This window comes from Camelus dromedarius, chromosome 10 (assembly GCF_036321535.1).
Source record: "Camelus dromedarius isolate mCamDro1 chromosome 10, mCamDro1.pat, whole genome shotgun sequence".
NCBI classification, from domain to species: Eukaryota; Metazoa; Chordata; class Mammalia; order Artiodactyla; family Camelidae; genus Camelus; species Camelus dromedarius.
In genome coordinates, this window is record NC_087445.1 from 47,209,116 (window position 1) to 47,215,162 (window position 6,047).

Consider the following 6,047-nt stretch of genomic DNA (forward strand, 5'->3'; position numbering starts at 1 on the left):
TGCAAAAAGTGAGAATACACTGTATTACTATGAACACAGGAATATGTTTGGGCTTCACACACAACCTTTCACACACAGTCTCAGGGACTCCTCCTCTCTTCCCAGGGGTCCCCAGACCACACTTTGAGAACCGCTACTCCAATTCATGACAGTTCAACAGCCTGGGGCTGGGAGTAGACTGAAAACTCCATTAGGGTCGCCACAGCTATTTTGATCATCTTTGTATTTCCAGAATCTTGCATAGTGCCAAAAACACAGCAGATAAATTCTGAATTAAGTTAAAATGGGCTAGGATAAGGTACATATGAGGAGGCTAAAGAAACCTGAGAAAGACAGAATGGTGTCTTTGGTACTGAAGGTCGGTTCAGTCTTAATTTATATGATTTTATGTCTAGAGTAGATAATTTGATCTATGAAAAGTGATTACACATGTTTTGGGTTATTGAAAGTGAAAATGACTGTATCAAAGATATGAAAGAGGATTCTTTTTTAAAAAGAAAATCAGATATAGTCACTCAAAGAATATGATATTTGATAAATAAATGCAAATCTATACTAGTGAAATATCTTGATTATTGAAGTGGATTTTACAATGCAAATTGTTTTTTAACATTTCTTTTTTGGGGGGGGAGGGAGTTAATTAGGTTTACTTTATTTATAGAGGGGATACTGGGGATTGAACCCAGGATCTCATGCGTACCAAGCATGCACTTTACCATTTGAGCTATACCCTCCCCCTGCAAATTTTTTTTAAGATGCAGGATTCACATCAGGCCTCATCTCACATTTTCCTAGTGACTATCTTAACACTTACGTAAATTTTAACTACTCTTAGTTGGAAAACATAACATCATTGTTCCTTATGTTTTCTTATACAAACATGACTAAGGGTGAGTTCTATGGCTTTGAGGAAATAATGGTTTACAACTCCAGGTGTAAAATCCAGGCCCTGCCTTAATTCCGTTTGGCTTATGGCTTCTTCCACAGCAAAGACCAACAAATGACACTGTGCACATTTGGAAAAGGGTCCACTGTCAGATTCTGGTTCTAATACCCTATGCAGTGGGATCCTTGCACCTGGAAAAGCAGAGGAGCAGGCACTAAGCAGGTGCTGGAAATCAGTGACCACAGGCCATGTGTTCAGACGAGAGGATGGGAAATCACTGAGCAGACAGTAAACTTATGGAGGGTGGGGACTTCTAGGTGCCCCCCATACTTCAAAGAGTATCTGATTCCCAGTAGACACACAACAAATGCTGCTGACTTGAGAGATGGGGACAGTGGGTGGGTTCAGGGCTGAGCAGAAGGATTAAGTCCTCCTGGGCTGGAAAGAGACTCAGGACTACATCCCTGGAGCCAGGCAATGTGTGAGGAGGAGGTACCCAGGATTGGAGCACTGAGTAGGCAGGAGATTCTTACTAGCAGTGGGGAGACAAACTGAGCCGCTTTGGTAGAGTGGGACCTGGGCAGGAGGCTTGAGGAGCGTAGAGGTTAAGGGTCCTGATTAGGTGGCCTGAGGGCCTGGAGTCAAAGCCCCCAGATAGAACAAGGAGTAGGAGAGAGGCCTGCCTCTTGCCTTCCTTCGCATGTGTGGAAGTGCAGGGGTGAGGGACCACAGCACAGAAATGCGGGAGGAGGAGCTGCTCGCCATTTCCTAGCTGAATTCATTTCCAGGAGAAGCACAACAAATTACTGCAAACTGGACAGCTGAAAACAACAGCAATGTATTCCCTCACAGTTCAGAGGCCAGAAGTCCAAAATCTAGGTGTTGGCAGGGCCACACTCCCTCTGGAGTCTCCAGGGGGAGAATCTTTCTTTGCCTCTTTCTAGGGGCTTATTGGCTGTGGCCACATCACTCCCACCTCCTATTGGTCCCCATGGGGCCTTCTGTGTATCTCTCCTCTGTGCATCTCCTATAAGGACCCTTGTCATTGGATTAAGGGCTTACCTGGATGATTCAGAATGATCTCTTCATCTCAAGATACTCAATTCCAAAAACTCTTTTTCCAAATAAGGCAATACTCACTGGTTCCAGGGATTTGACACGGACCTATCTTGTAGGGGAGTGTGATGATGAATTTTGTGTGTCTATTTGGCTTGGCCATGATGCCTAGATATGTGCTCAGACATTGTTCTGGATGTTTCAATGAGAGTGTTTTTGGATGAGATTTACATTTAAATCTTAAATGCATTTTGAGAAAAGCAGACTGTTCTCCATGGTGTGTGTGGGCCTCAATCAGTTGAAGGCCTGACTAGAACAAAAGGCTGACCTCCCCAGAGCAGGAGGGAATTCTGCCAGCAGATAGCCTTCAGACTTCATCTGCAATATTGCCTTCTCCTGGGTCTCCAGCCTAACTGCCTTTGGACTCAAACTACAACTCTTTCCTGAGTCTCCAGCCTGTTGCCTCCCCCATTAGATTTCTGGACTTGCCAAGGCTCCACAATCATGTGATCCAATTCCTTAAAATAAACTTCTTTATATACACACATCCTATTGGTTCTGTTTCTCTGGAGAACCCTGACTCATACGGGGGTGGGGGGGCACCAATCAACCCACTACATCAGTATCTCATTTGCAGCACTGCTTCTCAGGCCTGAATGGGCACGTGATCTTGTTCAAGTACAGATTCTGATTCAATCGATCTGGCATGAGGCTCAGGGTTCCCAGTTTTAACAAGCTTCTAGGTGCTGCTGGTTATCTCAGCAACTCATCTCAGGACTATCCCAGTTTTAGCACTGAAAGATCCTTGTCCCAGGAAAACCTTCAGCCCCAAGCAAACCAGGATGGCTGGTCATCCTACTGCTGGTCCATGGACCACACTTTGAGTAGCAAGGAACTAGGGATCCCTGGGGGAGGGGAACTTGTGAAAACTGGAGACTTCCCTCAAATTGGGAATCAGTGTAAAAAGTATCTTGCCGTGGACAAATCCATCAGTATTAGCTCCTGACACGAGGTGCCGTGGGTGTCACAAACTCTCTGAGGGTCTTCCTTTCCCAGTTCTCTTATGTCTTTTAATTTTCTATCAGATCAGGATGAAAGCTTCAGTGATGGTGATTTCTTCTCAAATCCTCTGCTGCAGCTGAGCAAATGGACTCACCAATGACTTTGTGGAGACAGAGAACCTTCCAAGGAATTCCCTCCTGCTTCCTACCTGAAGCTGAGCATTTTCTATAGACTGAGTCCTTCACTCCTCCTTGCTCGGCAGTGAGACAAGTAGGGTTGGGTTTGAACTTTGGCTCTGCCATTTACAGTTGATTGATCTTGGACAAGTTACTTAACTTCTCGAAGGCTGATAATACTTCTGAAGAGGTAATATTCCAAGGGCTGTTCTCAGGTTGAGGGAGACACTGACACACAATGCATATCCAACACCTGATGCTCCATGAGTTTCTCTTCCCTCCCCCAGCCCAGGCAGAAGAGTGACAAGGCTCTTGTGGACAATGCAGGCAATGGGGGAGACAGTATATCTTGGTCTGATGACTTCCCTATCTGCTTGTAATGTTACTTTACTTACATTGTTTCCTGAATCAACATTAAATCAATTCTTTTTTTAACTTAGCCTTCTCCTAGCCAATAATATCTGTGAAATCATGGGTTTAACTTTCTAGTGATATAATTTTTCCAGTGCACAGTAAATACACTTAGTCACTCATTTGAGAGTAACTTTTATGCTCACAATGGGATGAACATGCTATTTATAGACCTTTCTTCTAATACACATCCAAATGAATACGTTCAGGTCATTGTTCATTCAGCAGATAGGAGAACAGCCTGGCATTGCTTTAGGCTCCGAGCACCCAAGCAAGGCAGGTGACCCCAGACCTCACTCATTCCCGGGACTCAGAGGGTCGGTCCGTTATCTGCCGTACTGCTTAGGAAGCTCTGTCTTGTGTTTACCAAGAAGCCCAGTCTGGGTGCACTAAAGCCCAGGCCTGGGCTTGGAGCTTTCCTCTGCTCTGCGTTTGCCCCCATGCAGTGGGAGGGAGGTTAGAAGAGATAGGGGATATATTTTAAGCCCTAGGCATCTTCTTGCTTTCCATCTGATTCTTCCTCATAGGTGACTAAAAGAAAAACTGACTCAAGTCTGCTCTGTGGGTTTGGCCATCGTGTGTGTGTGTCTTCTCTCCCTTCATTTCTTCTTGCCAGGCAGCTTCATGAGTCAACGGGCTCAGGGCCTTATGACAACTGGCCAGCCAGCCACGTTCACCCTCTTCCCTCTTCCTCAGGGGCCCATGTTCCTCTCACAACTCTGCTCTGGGCTTCAGGTCCAGATGGCAAGACTGAGACCGGGGATAGTTTAGGAGATGCCACCGTTAGGCTGAGCCCAGAGCTCCAGCCCAGCTTTCCCGGACCCCATCGGATTCGCACTGGGGGTTTGACACACTGCTTCCACTCACACGGGGACTCCCACCTTCAGTGTGATTCTCCAAGGCTCCTCCCTCACTGAGACTGACTCTGTCCAATATGTCCTTTGTCTTTTGCCTCTTCAGGCTGTACCTTTCTCTCAGGGCCTTCGCCTCCGAGTACCAACATGTTCCTCTGTGGCAAAAACAAGCACAACCAGCCCAAGCCAGTCCTCCCTGCTGTGTACCCTTGAGTGTCAGTGCCAGGCCGGCCTTCCTCATGACACCATGCTGGGAGAATGGGGTGCACCTAGGGTCTCCACTTGCCAGACACCCACTCGCTCCCTACTTTCTCTGGTCTGTCTTCTGGTCCCACCACCCTCCTGAGACTGCTCTCCCATGGGTCAGCAGAGACATTCTCAGGCCACTCACTGACCCCAGCAGCCTGGGCCGGGCAGACCCTCCCTGGGCACCGGCACCAGACGGCCTCGTGCTGCTCCTTTCCAAAGCTTTCCCCCTAGCCGACCCCCTCCTCCTCCCCGCAGGACCAGGGCGCCCTGAGGGCTTGTCGTCTGGCCTGGCCTGCCTCCCCTCTGCCCTTCCACAGGGCGCCGTGCCCTCAGCCTTCACAGGAGAGAGAGGCACCACCCTTGGCTCGTTCTCCTTCCCTCTGGGAGGCCAGAACTAAAAATAGAAGCCTCCAAAGCCTCAGGACCAGGCCTCTGGGAAGGCCGGTGGGAACCACTCTGGGATTCAGAAAGGAAGCGTGAGACTTCCCGGGAGTCAGGAGGGTCAGAGGAACCAGGAGATTCGTAAAGAAGGGGGCCCGGCCGACTCACCACCCTGCCCTTTGCTGAGCAGGCGAACTAGTGAGCTGCTGGGCCGCGTGCAGATGTGGGTGCCTGGGGCAGAGGGCGTCCACCACCGCTCATCAGTATAGACTGTGGACACGAGGGAAACCTGGGCACCAGGGAAGAGTGAGGTGAAACCCTTTACCTTAAACACTTGTGGATGGAACACAGGGAGAAGGCACGTGCTGAGGCACCAGACTGTGTCTGAGTGACCTGAGGTGCCTCGGGTCGTATTGAGGGGGAAATGGAGGCCGGGGAGGGGCTCCAGGGATTGCGTTATTTTCCTCATCCACCTACGCTGAGTGCTAGCACTCTGCACAGATCTGGAGGCCCTGACAGATGCTCCATTGATCAGGCAGGGGCAATACCTGTTTTAGACATCAGTGGGTTCTGACCGCAGCCGGCAGCAAGCTGTACACTGGTCAGGAAACAGGCGCGTGGGGAGGAATGCAAGGTGCTTTCCCAGGGCCACGCCTGGGTGCTGCTGCAACAGGAAGCCCCAGCTCCTTAAAACTGCTTGGGCTGACCCACTGGCATGTAATGAGGGAGTGGAGACCGGTGGGCTCCCCTCCACCTGGTTACAGAGACAGCTTCTGGGGGCAGAGTGGACAAGTCAGCCTCAAGCAACTCAGGCAGGAAGCCCCAGTCTCTGCTTTTTATCAACAGATATTTGAAATACAGTTGCAGAATCCCTAGCACACCAGTCTGGACCATGGACATATGTGTGTGCATGTGTGTGTTTGATGGGGGATATGTTGCTGAGAATATAAAATAAAGCACGCAGACACAGAGAGGAGGAGTGGAGGAGCTGGATGATAGGGTAGCATGAGACCTGCAGTCAGGACCCAAGAG

The 6,047-nt window shown here is 49.1% G+C and overlaps 1 non-coding gene across 1 annotated transcript; it reads right to left on the reverse strand.

The window, feature by feature from the left end:
* Window positions 1–661: 661 nt before the first annotated feature.
* TRNAT-GGU (transfer RNA threonine (anticodon GGU)) lies at window positions 662–735 on the reverse strand. Its single transcript has one exon. It is a non-coding gene; the product is annotated as a tRNA-Thr (tRNA).
* Window positions 736–6,047: the final 5,312 nt, after the last annotated feature.